Genomic DNA, 15,880 nt, shown 5'->3' with positions numbered 1-15,880 from the left:
GATGGACCCCACTCTGTCAATGTAACTCAACCAGGGGACAGACGTCTGACATCACACGTTCAATGTAACTCAACGAGGTAATTATGGCCTGACCGCACTCTGTTAATGTAACTCACCCAGGGAAGAGTAGACTGACGCCACTCTGTCAATGTTAGTCATCCAGCGAATAGCAGACTGAACCAACACTTTATATGTAACTCACCCAGCAAATGGCAGACTGACACGACTCAGTCAGTATAATTTACCCAAGAAAGAGCAGACTGATGCCACTCTATCAACGTAACTCACTCAGAGAAGAGCAGGCTGTACCCATTCTGTCTCTGTCACTCATCCAGGAAAGAGCAGGCTGGTTTGATTCTGTCAATGAAACACAAGCAGGGAGACGAGCCTGACGCCACTCTGTCAAAGTAACTCACTCAGAGAAGAGAAGACTTATTCCATTCTGTCTATGTGAATCATCCAGCGAAGACAGTAATGAAACCACACTTACTGTTAAACTCAGACAGAGAAGAGCAGACTGTCACGGCTTTGAGAAAGTAACACGCCCATGGAGGAGCAGACTGACACCACTCTCTTAACGTAGCTCACCCAGGGAAGAACAGACTGAGTGTATCATTTGAGTATGTTGCTGTACAAGAGTCACTGTTCAAGTCCAGCATCAAGGTACACTGGGAGATACCCAAAAGGAGTCTCCCCCGATTGGTGCAAATACACGTTTCTCCCATGCAATCCACGATCTGGAATGCTGTGGTCGGTAGCGTGTCAGGCTTGGGGCTGTAGTTAGCCTGGAGTTCGGGTGGTGACACGAGATTTGCCCAAATTGCCCCTCACTATCAGGGTCAGGCGAGTCGCGTCCCGTGGAAGCAGACAGCTGGCATTTCTCGCCAGGCTGTCAGTAATTTGCTGGGCAGTCTACCTTTGGGCTGTGTGGAAACATATCCAACAAGTGGAGCCAACGTCTAATCTCTCGTTTTGTCGTATGACCAAAGCACATGCTCTGTTCCCTTCACATCTAGCAATGGCCCTTCACAGCTCCCAACCTACTGGCGTCGCATTTACGCCATTTAACTCCAGCAGGCAAATTCCCCTCCTGCTTTAAATTCGCTCTCTTGCCACGGCCGTCTACCTTCGGGTTCGGGTGTGTCATTAATGACCTTTTCCCCCCTTGGGGTTAGGTCCATGATCTGGTTTGATTGGTTGCCATGCCCCACTGCTCCTATCGTCTGTAGTACATTCTGCACTGCATCTCGGAGGGTGGGGGTGGGGTGACTGCACCACTATATTCAACTGTCGACAGATGTCGGAGAAGGATCTATCTATTCCACACCACGAGACTCCCTCATTGCTCTTCTGAGTCTTACTTTGATCATAGAATATATATTTCCCATGTCAGGTGCCCCTTTTGTCGTGGTGGCTACTACTAAGTGCCAGTCACCGGCGCGGCATGGATCCCTGCATAAATCTTAATAATCGAATTTACAGTCGTCCTTGTTACTGAACAGCTATGGGTCGCATGTAACGATCAATTTCGCCCTATCAGTTAAGATTTCCGTCAGCTACTGCAGCTCAGACGCCCCTGCCCTTATGAATAGTCCTACCAGGGCGCTTGCCAACAGTGTGAACTGGGGCAGCCCCACATTTGCTGAAGTCTTCTAATAAATACTTGCTCTAAATTGGTTTTGGTGTTGTGCGATGTCTCGTCAGTCCCAGCTGCAAGTTTGTAATGGCTGGTGTGTATCCACGTGGCTGTTCCGGCGATCTTAACAGCTATCTGTGCTGTAAGGCATACTTGAAACGGTCCCAGCCACCTCTTCGCCTGTTTTCCCTCCTGAAGTCTTTCGCCACTATTCAGGCTCCAGGTTATAGATGGTACATCTTCCCTTCTGCTGATTGGGGTAGTGCTGTCTTCACTTGATTCTTTATTTGGGACAGAAGTGTAGAGAGTTTCATGCAGTAACACAACATCTTATCCTCACAGTGGCCTGTTATTTGGCTTCCCTTACGTCTCGGGACAATTCCTGTGTTTGGGGCCTACCAAACAAAATCTCAAACGGGCTAAGATTAGCTCTCCCTCTCCTCCTAGATCTCATACACATTGGCACAATTGGAAGTGCCTTTGTCTCTGTCATCCCTAGTTCCTCACAGCATTTTGTCAATTTATTTTTGAAGGTAGAATTTTCTCTTTCCGCTGCCCTCCCGCTCGTTTGGTGATAGGCACAGTGTTATCTCATGTTTATTCCCAAATACTCACTAATCTGCTGTAGGGCATTATGGACAAATGGTGTTCCACTGTCACTACTAAGCCTAGAGTGTAGTTTTGCTCGCTGAGCTGAAGGTTTGATATCCAGACGTTTCATTACTTGGCATATGGAGGTTAGTGGGCGAGTGTAGGTTAGTTGGGCTTCGATCGGCACAACATCAAGGGCCAAAGGGCCTGTACTGCGCTGTATTTTTCTATGTTCTATGTTCTGGGTGACGTCATCAGTGACGAACTCCAAGTGAAGAGAACCTGTTGTCTCCTGCGTTCCAGTTATATGTTTGTCCAGGTTGGGGTTCCTGGGGTTTGTGGTGATGCCATTTCTTGTTCGTTTTCTGAGGGGTTGATAGATGCTATCTAGATACATGTCTTTTTTATGGCGTTGTGGTTGGAGTGATAGACCTCAAAGAATTCTCTGGCATGTCTTTGCTTAGCCTGTCCCAGGATAGATGTGTTGTCCCAGTCGAAATGGTGTTTTTGTTTCATCCATATGAAGGGCTACGAGGGAGAGAGTGGCTAGCTGGTGTTCTGTATCGTGGTGGCTAACTTTCTTCCTGTTTGTCCTACGTAGTGTTTGTGGCAGTCCTTGCATGGAATTTTGTATATGACGTTGGTTTTGTCCATGGGTTGTACTGGGTCTTTTTAATTTGTTAGTTTTGTTTGAGACTGTTGGTGGGATTCCGAGGGGTCTTAGTAGTCTGTCTGCCACTTCTGAGACTTCATTGATGTATGGAAATGTCGATAGTGTTCCTGGCTGTGTTAGGTCTACTTGACGTGGTTTGTTCCTGAGGAATCTGTAGACTGTATTTTTGAAGTATCCGTTCTTCTTGAATACGTTTTATAGGTGCTTCTCCTCTGTTTTCCAAAGTTCGTCTGCGCTGAAATGTGTGGTGGTTCGTTGGAATAATGTTTTGATACAGCTTCCTTTTTGCGTGTTTGGATGGTTGCTGGTGGAATTAAGTATTTGGTCAGTGTTTGTCGGTTTGCTGTATATGCAGACACAACAGAGAATTCCGAGAGGCCTCGCACTCCAATCAAAACGCCATAAACAAACACATTGATCGATTTACCATCTGTCAACCCCTCAGAAAACGAATAGGAAATGACATCACCACAAACCCCAGGAACCCCATCCAGGACAAACATATAAATAGAAAGCAGGAGACAACATCTTCGCTTCTCTTGGAGGTCGCCAATGATGATGTTACCTCGCCAGGTAATGAAACGTCTGGATAACAAACGTATAGCTCAGCGAGCAAACCTACACCCTAAACCTCAACCGGAGCTATAAACCTTCGCAAACCTTGGGACTACTAAGCCTCTCAGGGATGCTCCATCTCGGAATTATTTCAGTTAGGAAAGCTTTGGTTACGGCACTGGCATTCTGTTTTGCCGTGGGGAACGCTTGCACCCATTTGGAAAATATATCAACTATTACCAGACAATACCTTTTTCCTTTGCAGGGTGTTAGTTCGCTTAAATCCAGTTGTAAATGTTCAAATTCTTTTTGGGATTTCGGAAATGCTACATAACTCATCTGTATTCCCCTCCCCACATTATTGTCGCACAGATAACACATCGTTCACAATATTTCTGGAAGCAATGAGTGAATCCCTCAGTGCACCGCTGTCCTGAAATGCAGTCATATCTCCCCTCTTTTGACACATGTTCCTTACCGTGAGTCAGTTTGGCATAGAATGTAAATAATGGTCGTGGTAGAAAAGGTTGAGCATTGGGGCCAAACCATACCCCTTACCTCAAACTGCACTCTGCTTTTTCCCACTCAAACGTGTCTTCCAGCCTGGACATCGACTGTGACTCCCTTAAGTCTGCTATTTGGGTAAGGATTTTTGTCATTCCCTTGTCAACTGATCATTTACCGGCTGCTGGGCTGCCGTCCTTGCCGCTGAGTCTGCCCTTGCATTTCCTCGAGAAACTAAATCGTTATTTTTCGTGTGGGCATTATATTTACACACAGCGATTGATTTAGGCAATACGACCACTTCCAAGAGGTCAGAAATCTGATCACGGGTGTGTGATGGGCTTTCCGGTGAAGGTCAAGAAGTCCCTGTATTTCAACAAGATTACAACATCTTGTGCAACTCCGAATGCGTATCTGCTATCGGTTAAATATTGGCTGTGTTTCCCCTTGCCAATTTACATGCCTCAGTCAAGGCGATCAGCTCCGATGCTTGCGCTGACAGTTGAGAAGCGAGTGATTTCCGCTTTGAATACCTCAATGGTAGTTACTAGAGCATGCCCAATAAAATTCTGACCTATCTCCTTGCACCTGAATGCTGTCCCATCCACACCAAAAAACGCCATATTTAGATTCTGAATTGGTGAATTCTGCAAGTCTTGTCTAGGCAGCACATTTCATTAATTACAGCGATACAATCATGTGGGTCTCCGTCTCCTTCTCCAGTGAGAGGATTAGCAGCATTAAGGACGTTACATCGTTTTATTGCAATGTTAGGCTTCTCCAATAACACAGTATTGCATCTGAGTCAAAGTGCTGCCGACGTATGTGCTTTCTTTTGCTCGGAAAGCAGTAAGGATACTGCATGTGCGATCAGTTTGGTTAAGTCGCCATAGCCGATTATATCCCTGGACACTGCAACCACAGCTCACAGGCAATCTGATACGCAATCCTGCCGCTACGAGGTCTAGCTTAGCCGAAAAACAAGCTGCCAGCCTGAATTTTCCCCCAAGATCCTGCAACATCACAGATGTCATGCAGCCATGTTTCTCATCTACCGTTTGACAGAAGGCTTGTTTGGATTCTGAATCCCCAGTGTAGGTATACTTTGAAACGGCTTTTTCAGTTCAACTCGGCCGCTGGGATCCATTGCAACGGACCTTGGTTGTGCTACCCTTTTCATGGGCCATGTCACTTCAGGGCGCCTCCAGATTTGTGTAATGTGGGATAAACGTTCTTCAGTCGGAGCGTATGCCCCAAAAGGATAACAATTGTTTCTTCATGTGAGACCTTGGAATTTGCTGAATTACTTGCACTCTGTCTTCACCAATGGCCTTCCCTTGTTCAGTTATTAAGTGACTGAAGGACTTCACCTGTTGTTGCATACATCGAAGCTTTGCGAGACTGGCTTTGTGCCCTTCCCTCGTGCAATGCAAAGGAATCCTTCTCACATTGTTCCTCTGTCGTTGCTACTATTAAGCAATCGTCTACAGATTGCAGAAGCGCAGACCCAGAGGTTAAAACAAGAGTCTCCAGACTCCTGCGTAGAGCCTCATTATATATGGTGGGTGACTCACAGTAACATTGACAAAGTCATGTGAACTCATAAGATTTCCCTTTGAATGAAAAAGCGAACCAGAATTGACTATCTGGATGCACTGTTACACTAAAGAATGTATTTGCTAAATCCACAGCAGGAAACCATTTACTGTCCGGTCTAAATTGAACTAATACAGTATAGGGTTTGGGAACATTTGATGCGCGCGGGACAACACTGTTATTGACTGCCTATAGGTCTTGAACAAACCTGTATTCCTCCGGTTCACTTGGAATTTTTGCCTTTTTGATCAGAAAAATGGGAGTTCTCACCGGTGAGTTGACATTGGGAATTATCTCTCCAGCCTTTGGGAAGGATTGAAAGACTGGAGTAACTACGTCAATGGCCTCGGGTTTTTACGGGTATTGTGCCCTGCAAGGACGATACTCCGACTTCGTGGTTACTCGTATTGGTTCACAACCTCGTATAAGCCCCGAATCATGTTTTCCTTTTACGCATAATTCAGTTAGGACCGTTATTAATCTTGGGTCTGAGAAGTTCATCTTAGGGAAACGCCAGGCCAGCCTTTTAGGCTCTTCAGGGCTCGCGGGGGTTACCTCGACTGTTCTATTGCCTGAGTTGGACAAATTAATTTCTTCCTAGATATCCGCACATCTGCATTAAACCACATACCCACATCGTCCCAGAACACCCAACATTTCTTTCTTTATGCCTTTCGTACCCATGGCCCAAAATCTTGCCACCAGTCACTGGACACCTTCGCCAGTGACACGCGAGGAGCGTAGTCTTCCACATCAAAATTATAGAGTTTACTTGCCGTCACAGGTACTTGACGTAAGTTCACACTGACTGCACATCTACCATCCCTTCAATAAAATTCGCACAATAACAACTGACCTAGTTTAACCAATCTCCTGACCAAATACTTCTCTTATGGTTCCTCAGGGCCATCGTGGTGTATGTGTGCTGTGCAGTGCAGCATATTCCCGCAAAAAAAAAATCGGTGTTAATAGGATTAACATGGTTCCCTGCTTCCAGGGCGAGTGAATTGCTCAATGAACTCATTGCTCTCTGGCTTAATTGCCACTCATAGACATACACCAGGGGTCGTGGATTGTATTTTGCAGTTTACACTTGTGAATCTTCCTTTTGAATTACCTGCAAACCCGTCGGAGTACTGAGCAAATACAACCCCTTTCTCACTATGAGATTCCGAGCCATCAAATGTAAAGGACAGAATTCCGCTAAAAAAATTGAGAATTAGAATTTTTACACATTACTGATTTCACACAATATGGGTGCGGTACAACTCTCTCATATCACGACGCCTGATGCCTCCATTGAGTTCAGGAACATTCCACTCATCGTTATTGGCGTCAACTCTCTGAACTGTCTTGATTTGAGGAGTGAATGTACATTGTTACCTATTTTCTTGTTTCGTACATCATTCCATTGATGAAGCTGCTCCTCAGGTGTGCCTCATACCGTGTTATCTCTGCCGTCGTTATGTCCTTGGGTAGTATCAGTCCACAATAGACGTTATCGACTTTCGTGAGGTGCTTAAGGTACTGGGACATTGTCTCGACTTCTTTAGGGATTCTTTTCAATTGATTGTGGGTACGATATGCTATTGGTGATTCAGCAGACCCTGAGGCGGCGACCGTTGACTTGGAATCTTCGCGAAGTGGATTTCGTAGGGGGGCTGTAGCTCTTCGAGGGCACCCATTAAGGTCAGGATCTGATCCAGTCTTAAGACACTGTACAGCTTCATTTGGTTGTTTTCCGTGTGTGTGTACATGTGCGCTGGTGTTTGTACCTGTCTTTTATTCGAGATTTTCTTTACCTGAAATCAGGCTCAGCCTTCAACATGTTTATAAGCACTCCAATTCACAAGTTCTATTTTACCCTTCCGTTTCTCCTTCTCTCTCTCTCCTCCAACGGTGACCTCAACATTTGCAACTGCATGTTAATAAAATTTCCTTCCTCCAGAAAAACACATTCCTTGATTTACATTTTTAACTGTTTTACAGAAACTGGGCCATAATTATTTAGCATATATTGTATTTTTTCTTGACCATTCCGAGTTGTCTGTCGACCCTCTTTTTGTTCGCTCTTGCTGGAGCCGATTTTCATGGATATTGGAAAAGTGTTCATCTCTCTCTGTCTGTCTCTCTATCTGTATATCTGTCTATCTCTCTCTCTATCTCTCTCTCTCTCACGATACCATAATCTTCTCTTTGCCAATATAACTTGCTTTTACCTCCTGAGGTCCCCTCTCATTGGGCGCTGCCGCCTCATTGCCTTGGTTTTCACAAACCAAGAACCCACGTAACCGGTACAGCTTTGGCGACTCCAACGCTGCCCATGTTGGCTCCAAGTCTCAAACCACCGTTAATCTTGCTGTCCCTTAAACTCTCTAGAGACGGCAATCCTTTCCCTTGAATTTTACTCGAATACCGCGCGAGAGTTCACTGGCGCCTCTTCCTGGTTCATTTATTCTCTTCGAACGAGTCTCTATGTCGGATTACTTTAGCCACAACTCTTACCCCGACCCTATTCGATTCAGAACGCGACTCTGGGGCGATCCACTTATCCCCAGTCCTCTCACGCAAAGGGGCCAATTCAGCACTCGATATGAAGTGAAAGACCTTCAAGGCAGTGGCGCGTACACCTCCTGGGAATCTTCAAAATCTTACCCAGTCGCAGAGTCCCAGGCGAGCCCCCTGGTTTACTGCCGTGGAATTTCAATCGACTCGACGCAAATGCTACCAAGAGCATTATTTTTGAAATTTGCAGAGTGGACCCGACACATTTGCAAAACGCCTCATAAAAAGGACGCCTGACGGTTTTCACATATTCCCTTTATACTATAAATCGCCTTGCTTTATCACACTTCAAGCCAGGAACCTGGATCAGTCGAGTTCCTTTCCACATATGGAGTTGCTTTTTCTAATTAATTGACTGCTGATATAATAGATTATTGGCCTTGAGAGTCAGCTGTAAATTAGTTTGAACTTTACATTTTCTCTGTCTTTTTGCAAAGTTAGGACTATAGTTCTTTGTTTCAACCATGGTTTCACAGATTTCCCAATAAGTGATAATTTTCCATTACAGGTGTTCAGGCTGACAGTGACTCAATAAGTGTGATGGAGTGAGGATGATAGTGACACAATGAGGGTGAGGTGTCAGCGTGGTAGTGACGCAGACTGTGTGAGTGGATCAGGCCTATAGTTGCGCAGTGAGGGGGGTCAGAGTGATAGTGATGCAGTAAGTCTGAGGGATAAGACCGATAGTGACGCAGTAAGTGTGAGGTGGTCAGGCGATAGTGAAGCACTTCGTGTGAGGGGTCAGTGTGACAGTGACGCTGCAAGAGTGAGTGGTCAGGCTGACAGTGACGCAGTAATTGGAAGGAGATCAGGCTGATAGTGATGCAGTAAGTGTTACTGTGTCAGGCTGATCCTGACGCATAAAGTTGGAGGGGACAGGGTGATAGTGATGCAGTAAGTGAGATGGGGTCAGGCAGAGACTGACGCAGTGAGGGTGAGACAGTCAGGGTGATAGTGAGGGAGTAAGTGTGTGCGTTCAGGCTGGTAGTGACACAGTAAGTTGAGAGCGTCAGGCTTATAGTGGCCAATAAAAGTGAGGTGTTAGTGGAATAGTGACATAGTAACTGTGAGGTGTCAGTCTGATAGTGAAGCAGAAAGTGTGTGAGGGTCAGGCTAATAGAGATGCAGCAAGTGTGATGGGGTCAGGCAGATAGTGTTACAGTATGTGTGAGGGGTCAGGCTGATAGTGATGCAGTAAGTGTCCGTGAGTCAGAGTGATCCTAATGCAGGAAGTGAGAGGGGACAGGATGACAGTGACGCAGTGAATGTGAGGGGGTCAGCGTAATGGTAACGGAATAAGTGTGAGTGTTCAGGCTGATAATGATGCAGTAAGTTGAGGGCGTCAGGCTAATACTGGCCAGTAAGTGTTAAGTGACAGGGTGATAGTGATGCAGGAAATGTGAGGAGTCAGACTGATAGACACGGTGAAATTGTGAGGGGTCAGGCTGATAGTGATGCTGGAAGTGTGCGAGTGACAGGCTGATAGTGACGCAGTGAGTGTGTTGGGAGCAGAGTGACAGGAACGCAATAAGTGTGAGCGGCTCTGGATGATAGTGACAGGTCAGTATGAGGGGGAGGATGGTAATGATCCAGTGAGTGTGAGGTGTCAGGATGACAGTGAAGCAGACTGTGTGAATGTGTCATTTGTGATGGTGACATGGCAAGTATGATGGGGTCAGGGTGACAGTGACGCAGATGCTTTCAGGGGGTCAGGTTGTAGTGATGCAGTAATTGTGAGGGGTCAGGGTGATAGTGACGCAGTGAGTGTGAAATGTCAGTGTGATAGTGACGCAGAACATTTGAGGGGCCAGGCTTATAGTGACGCAGTATGGGCAAGGGGTCAGGGTTACAGTGTTGTAGATGCACTCACAGGGCCAGGTTGTAGTAAAGCTGTAAGTATGAGTGTCTCAGGCTGATAGTGATGAAGTAAATGCGTTGGGGTAAGGTGGATAGGGATGCAGTAAGAGTGCAGGGGTAGTGCTAAAGTGACGCAGTAAATGTGAGTGTTGAAGCTGATAGTGACGCATTAGTTTGAGGTGATCAGGCTGATCTTGACGCAGTAAGTGTGACGTTGTCAGCATGATAGTTACGCTGTCAGTGGATGGGCGCACAATGATCTTGACGCAATAAGATTGGGGAGTCAGGGTGATAGTGACGCAGTAAGCATGAGTGGGTAAGTCTGATTGTGACGCAGTATATGTGAGGGAGTCAGCCTTGTAGTGGCTCAGTATGTGTGAGATGGTCAGGCTGATATTGATGCAGTTAGTGTGTTGGGGTCAAAGTGATAGTGACGCAATAGGTGTAAGTGGCTCAGGATAATAGTGACACAGTGGGTGTGAGATACCAGTGTGATAGTGACACAGTAAGTGTAAGGGGTCAGGATGACAGTGACACTAAGTGTAAGGCCCTCAGTGTGATAGTGCCGCAGCAAGTGTGGGATGTCAGGGTGTAAATGACGTCGTAAGTGAGAGACGGGCATTGCGATAGTGAAGAAGTAAGTGTGAGGGTGTCAGGCTGATAGTGACACAGTCAATGTGATGGAGCAGTGTTTTAGTGACAAGATAAGAGTGAGGCGTCAGTCTGATAATGACACAATAAATGTGATGGAGTCCGGCTGATAGTGACACAGAAAGTGTGAGGGGTCAGACTGATAGTGACACAATAAGTGTAAGGATTCAGGGTGATAGTAACATGGGAAGTGTGAGGGCGTGACTGAAAGTCACGCAATAAGAGTGTGGCGGTTAGGCTCATGGTGACGCAGTAAAACTAAGGCCGGCAAGGTGAAAATGGCAAAGATTGTGTGAGTTGGTCAGGGTGATAGTGACGCAGTAAACGTGAGGAGGTCATGGTGAGAGTGACGCATGAAATGAGAGAGGATCAGAGTGAGAGCGACGCAGTAAGTATGAAGGGGTCAGGCTGATAGTGACACAGTCAGTGTGAGGGGGAGAGTTTTAGTTAAACAGTAAGTGCGAGGCGTCAGACTGAAACTGATACAAAAAGTATGAGTGGGTCAGGGTGATAGTGACACAGTACGTCTGAGGGGTCAGGCTGATAGTGACACAGTCAGTGTGATGGGGCAGAGTTTTAGTAACATGGTAAGCGTGAGGCTTCAGTCTGATACTGACACAAAAAGTGTGATGGAGGCAGGCTGATAGTGACGCAGTAGGTTTTAGGAGTGAAGGTGATATTAACATAGGAAGTGCGAGGGCGTCACTGATAGTGATGCAATGTTTGTGTGGCTGTCAGGTTGATAGTGACGCAGTAAAAATGAGGATGTCACGGTGAAACTGGTGGAGTAAGTGTGAGGATGGCAGTTGGACAGTGATGCAGTAAGTGCGAGGGGTTCACGCTGATATTGAGGCATGCAAGTGTGAGGGCCAGGTTGATAGTGACGCTGTGTGCCGGCGGGTCCGGCTGATAACGACGCAGAAAATGTGAGTGTCTCAGTGTGACAGTGACGCATTACGTGTGAGGGGGTCAGGGTGATAATGACAGAGAAAGTGTGAGGTGGTCAGGTTGATAGTGATGCTGTAATTGTGAGCTTAGTCAGCGTGATAATGAGGGGCTCAGGCTGATAGCGACACAGTTATTGTCAGGGGATCAGGGCAGTAGTGACGCAAAACGTGTGAGTGGGTCAGGCGAATAGTGATGCAGTACGTGTGAGGTGTCAGGCCGATAGTGACGCAGTAAAGGTGAGAGTGTTGGTGTGCTAGTGACGCAGTAAGTGTGAGCCGCTCAGGATGATATTGACGCCATAAGTGTGAGGTTTCAGGTAGACACCAATGCGGTAAGTGTGACGTGTTCAGGGTGACAGTGACGCAGACACTTTGAAGGTGTCATATTGAGAGTGACACAGGAAATGTGAGGGGACAGTTTGATAGTGACACAGTAAGTGGAAGGGGTCAGGCTGATAATGATATACTAATTGTGATGGAGTCAGGATAATAGTGGTGCAGTGAGTATGAGTTGTCAGGGTGATAGTGATATACACGGTGTGAGTGGGAGAGAGTTATAGTGATGCATCAAGTATGAGGAGGTCAGAGTGATAGTGTGCAGGGTGTGGCTGAAGGTGACGCAAGAAGAGTGAAAGGTTCAGGGTGATCCGGACGCACTAAGTTTGGGGGGTCAACGTAATGGTGATGCTGTAAGTATGAGTGGGTCAGTCTGATAGTGACACAGTACATTTGAAGGGATCACGCTGGTAGTGATGCAGTAAGCGTGAGGGGGTCAGGCTGATATTGATGCTCTAAGTGAGAGAGTGTCAAGGTGATGGTGATTCATCAAGTGTGAGCAGGTTAGAGAGAGAGTGACGCCTTAGTGAGTGGGGTTTCGCTGATAGGGATGCAGTAGGTGCGCATGTGTCAGGGTGTGAGTGATGCAGGAAGTATGAGGGTGCCAGAGGGATAGTGACGCATTAAGTATGAGGGGGTCAGAGTGATTGTGACGCAGTAATTCTGAGGGAATCAGAGAGATACCAACGCAGAAACCATGTGGGGGTCAGGCTGTTAGTGACGCTGTCAGTGTGAGTGCCTCAGCCTAAAAATGATGAAATAAATTTGAGAGAGTAATGGTGATTGTAAGGTGATAAGTGTGAGTGAGTCAGGCAGGTAGTGACGCTGTAAGTGTGAGTGTTGAAGCTCATAGTGAAGCAGTAGTTGTGAGGTGGTCAGTGTGATTGTGACGCAGTAAATGTGAGAGGGTCAAGGTGATAGTGACACAGTAAGTTTGAGGAGGCAGTGTTGCAGTGACACGATAAGTGTGAGGCGTCAGTCTGATACTTACATAATAAGTGTGATGGAGTCAGGCTGATAGTGACACAGTAAGTGTAAGGAGTCAGGGTGATAGTAACATAGGAAGTGTAAGGGCATGACTGATAGTGACAAAGTAAGTGCTTGGCAGTCAGGCTGATAGTGACGCAGTCAAAATGAGCGTCTCGAAGTGAAAGTGGCGCAGTAAATGTGAGGGCGCCAGATGGATAGTGATGCAGTAAGTTTGAGGGGTTCACACTGATATTAAGGCGGTAGGTGTGAGGGGTCAGGTCTATAGTGATGCAGTAAGTGTCGGCTTGTCAGGCCGATAGTGATGGATTCAAAGACCAAATATTCAAGGCTCACTGTAGTGCTGAATAGTGAGACTTCTCAAGGCTAAGACAAAAATCAATAGTTTTCATCCTGGTCATACATCACAATGCTCCATTTTAATATTGTCCTCTCCTGCTTCTAGATTCACCAATGAGGGAACAAAATTTAATTGCACCACCTTGTTTATCTCTTCAAATATTTTGCAACTCTCAATGAGATTACCTCTCTTGTTTTGAAACTGTTAAGAAAAGGCGGGATTTGCCCAATTTCAATTCAGAGGACTAACGTTCATCCATGATATCAAGGCTAATCACCATTCGTGGTATTCCTCATATGGCATTAATATCTTTCCTAAATTGAGGATTATAATTCCTCATACTGTCGTCCAAGTGCGGTCGAACTGAGCCACCATACATTGGAAATAATGCTTCGTTCTCGTGCCCTGAAATCCTTCTGCAGCTTTCACAACAGACTTCTACAACTGCTACTAGACTTCAATGACTTATTAAAAACTTCTCCAAGATGCATTTCTAAAAATCTGTACAAAAGACTTTTGACTTCATACCTTCGACAAATAATCTCCACACATTTCCCTCCTGACAAGTATGATAAAGTCAAATCATTGCTATTTATTAGATCATGAGGAACATGGATAGTTTGACTCGTCAAGGTGTTTTCCGGCAGGTGAGGAAGTCAAAATTTAGAAAACATCGGTTTTAAATTAGTGGGTAAGGATTTAAAAGGGATGTCAGGGGCAACTTTTTCTGACGTGTCCAGAATGAGCTGCCAGAGAAATTGGTGGAGTCTGATGCAACTGTAACATTGAATGGCATCTGGATGGATATATGAGTAACAAGGTTTAGAGGGATGTGAGCCAAATGTTGGCAAATGGGACCTATTAATTTAGGATATCTGTCCACCATGGTCAAGTTGGAAAGAAGGGCCACTTTCCGTGTTGTATTGTTCAACGACTTGATGACTCGAGAACAACCGCAAAAACTTTGCAAATAATTCCGTCAAGACGATTTCAAGTTCCAAATCTTCGGTTAGTCTTCCTCTCTTGTGCTCACAAGTTCATTACCTGATGTCAGAACTTACAGATAAGTTGCTGGATCCATTTCTGTAAATTGGTTCTGCATTCTTTCTAATTCCGATTTTTTTTTACTAATGTAGCTAGTGTTTATGGACTTAGCATCAATTTTTCTAATACCATATTTCGATGAATATTAAAACACAACAGCATATATAATTTGGAACCAGATGATGAGCAATTGAGTCAAAATCGATCGAACGCAGTGAGACAATGATGTACATTGTCTCACTGTCTTCGTGGTGTACATCCGTGTCTCTATAATTCGACGAAGAATCATTCCCTCAACTTCAGCTGTGTCAGAATCTAGTTTGCGGTGAAAGCCTGTCAATCTGCTAAGGTAACGTTCGTCTGTGTCTCTGCCAAGGATTTGGTGAAATTTTGGGTCTTGACAATTTGTTCTTCCAACAAATCAATTCAGTTGTTTTACTGTGAAAATTGACATCTTTGCTGCAGCTGTGATGGCCGAGAGGTTAAGGCGTTGGATTTGAAATCCAATGGGGTTTTCCTGCGCAGGTTCGAATCCTGTTCACAGCGTTGAATCTTTTAAAAGTCATTAATTCCTTTGCAGGATTTGAATTTCGTGGAGCTTGAGCTTTGCATTCAATCGAAAGTCAATTTTCAACTGTGAAGAATCCGAAGTAATTTCAAGACTGACCCAGTCATCTAATTGAATAAATTATATGTCGAGACACAAAAAGCCACCAACTTCCAACACGAATCAGTTTCAACACATTTGTCGAACTATCGTGAAATTTGGATGTTCGGGGTGTGGAATTCAGCAAAACAAGAAGCAATGCAATACACTTACCTGCAGGTGATGAATTTTTTTTTAGGATCAGTTGAAAGTCAAGCTGAGAAAGTTCAACCTATTTTACAGCTGACTCTCAAGGCCAATAATCTATTATATCAGCAGTCAATGAATTAGAAAAAAGCAACTCCGTGTGTGGAAAGGAACTCGACTGATCCAGGTTCCTGGCCTGCGATGTGAAAAGGCAAGGCGATATCAGCGGAGTAGAATTTTCTGGAAATATTAGAAATGGAATGTTAACGGTCTTCTGCTGTCCACATTCGTAAGAAACTGTGCATTAAGAACTGAAATTGAAAATTAACGATGAAAATCAGACTTAGCCCTCTGCTTGTGGTGTAGCATTGTTCAGAACAATAGGTTGTTGTTGAGGCTAAAATTGACCAAAATAATCGATGGGGAACTTATCCACGGGCTTCGTTGGAGCAGTTGGTGTGGAGAGCTCAGCTTGAAGAACCAAATGCCAATTATTCATCCTGGCTGTCTGAATTGCTTAGTTAAACATACTCCCAGTTTAATGAAAAAAAAACCTTTGCTGTCAGATTAGATGTTTCCATGTCAGCATGTACCGATATGCGAAGACACTCCATGGAGTAGATGTGACTTATATTTTGACTCTAACGTCAGAGATGTTAACACATTTCTGCACCAAAACAGCACTACCATTGGTATCAAATCAAACTGAACAAAGGACTAGTCACTTAGACATTTCCTGTCTGCAGACTCTGCCAATGGACCGTTCAGGCCCGATGTAGGAATAGGGCGTGGTGACATCTGTTCA

At 45.3% G+C, this 15,880-nt stretch overlaps 1 non-coding gene across 1 annotated transcript; it reads left to right on the top strand.

The window, feature by feature from the left end:
- Nucleotides 1–14,746: 14,746 nt before the first annotated feature.
- Nucleotides 14,747–14,828, top strand: trnas-uga (transfer RNA serine (anticodon UGA)). The gene has a single exon. It is a non-coding gene; the product is annotated as a tRNA-Ser (tRNA).
- The last annotated feature ends 1,052 nt before the right edge of the window (nt 14,829–15,880 follow it).

The sequence above is a fragment of the Chiloscyllium plagiosum genome, unplaced genomic scaffold, assembly GCF_037043375.1.
Source record: "Chiloscyllium plagiosum isolate Xiang-an unplaced genomic scaffold, Cpla_swu_hap1 HiC_scaffold_13, whole genome shotgun sequence".
In the NCBI taxonomy this organism is placed as follows: domain Eukaryota; kingdom Metazoa; phylum Chordata; class Chondrichthyes; order Orectolobiformes; family Hemiscylliidae; genus Chiloscyllium; species Chiloscyllium plagiosum.
This window is presented reverse-complemented; position numbering and strand designations above follow the sequence as displayed.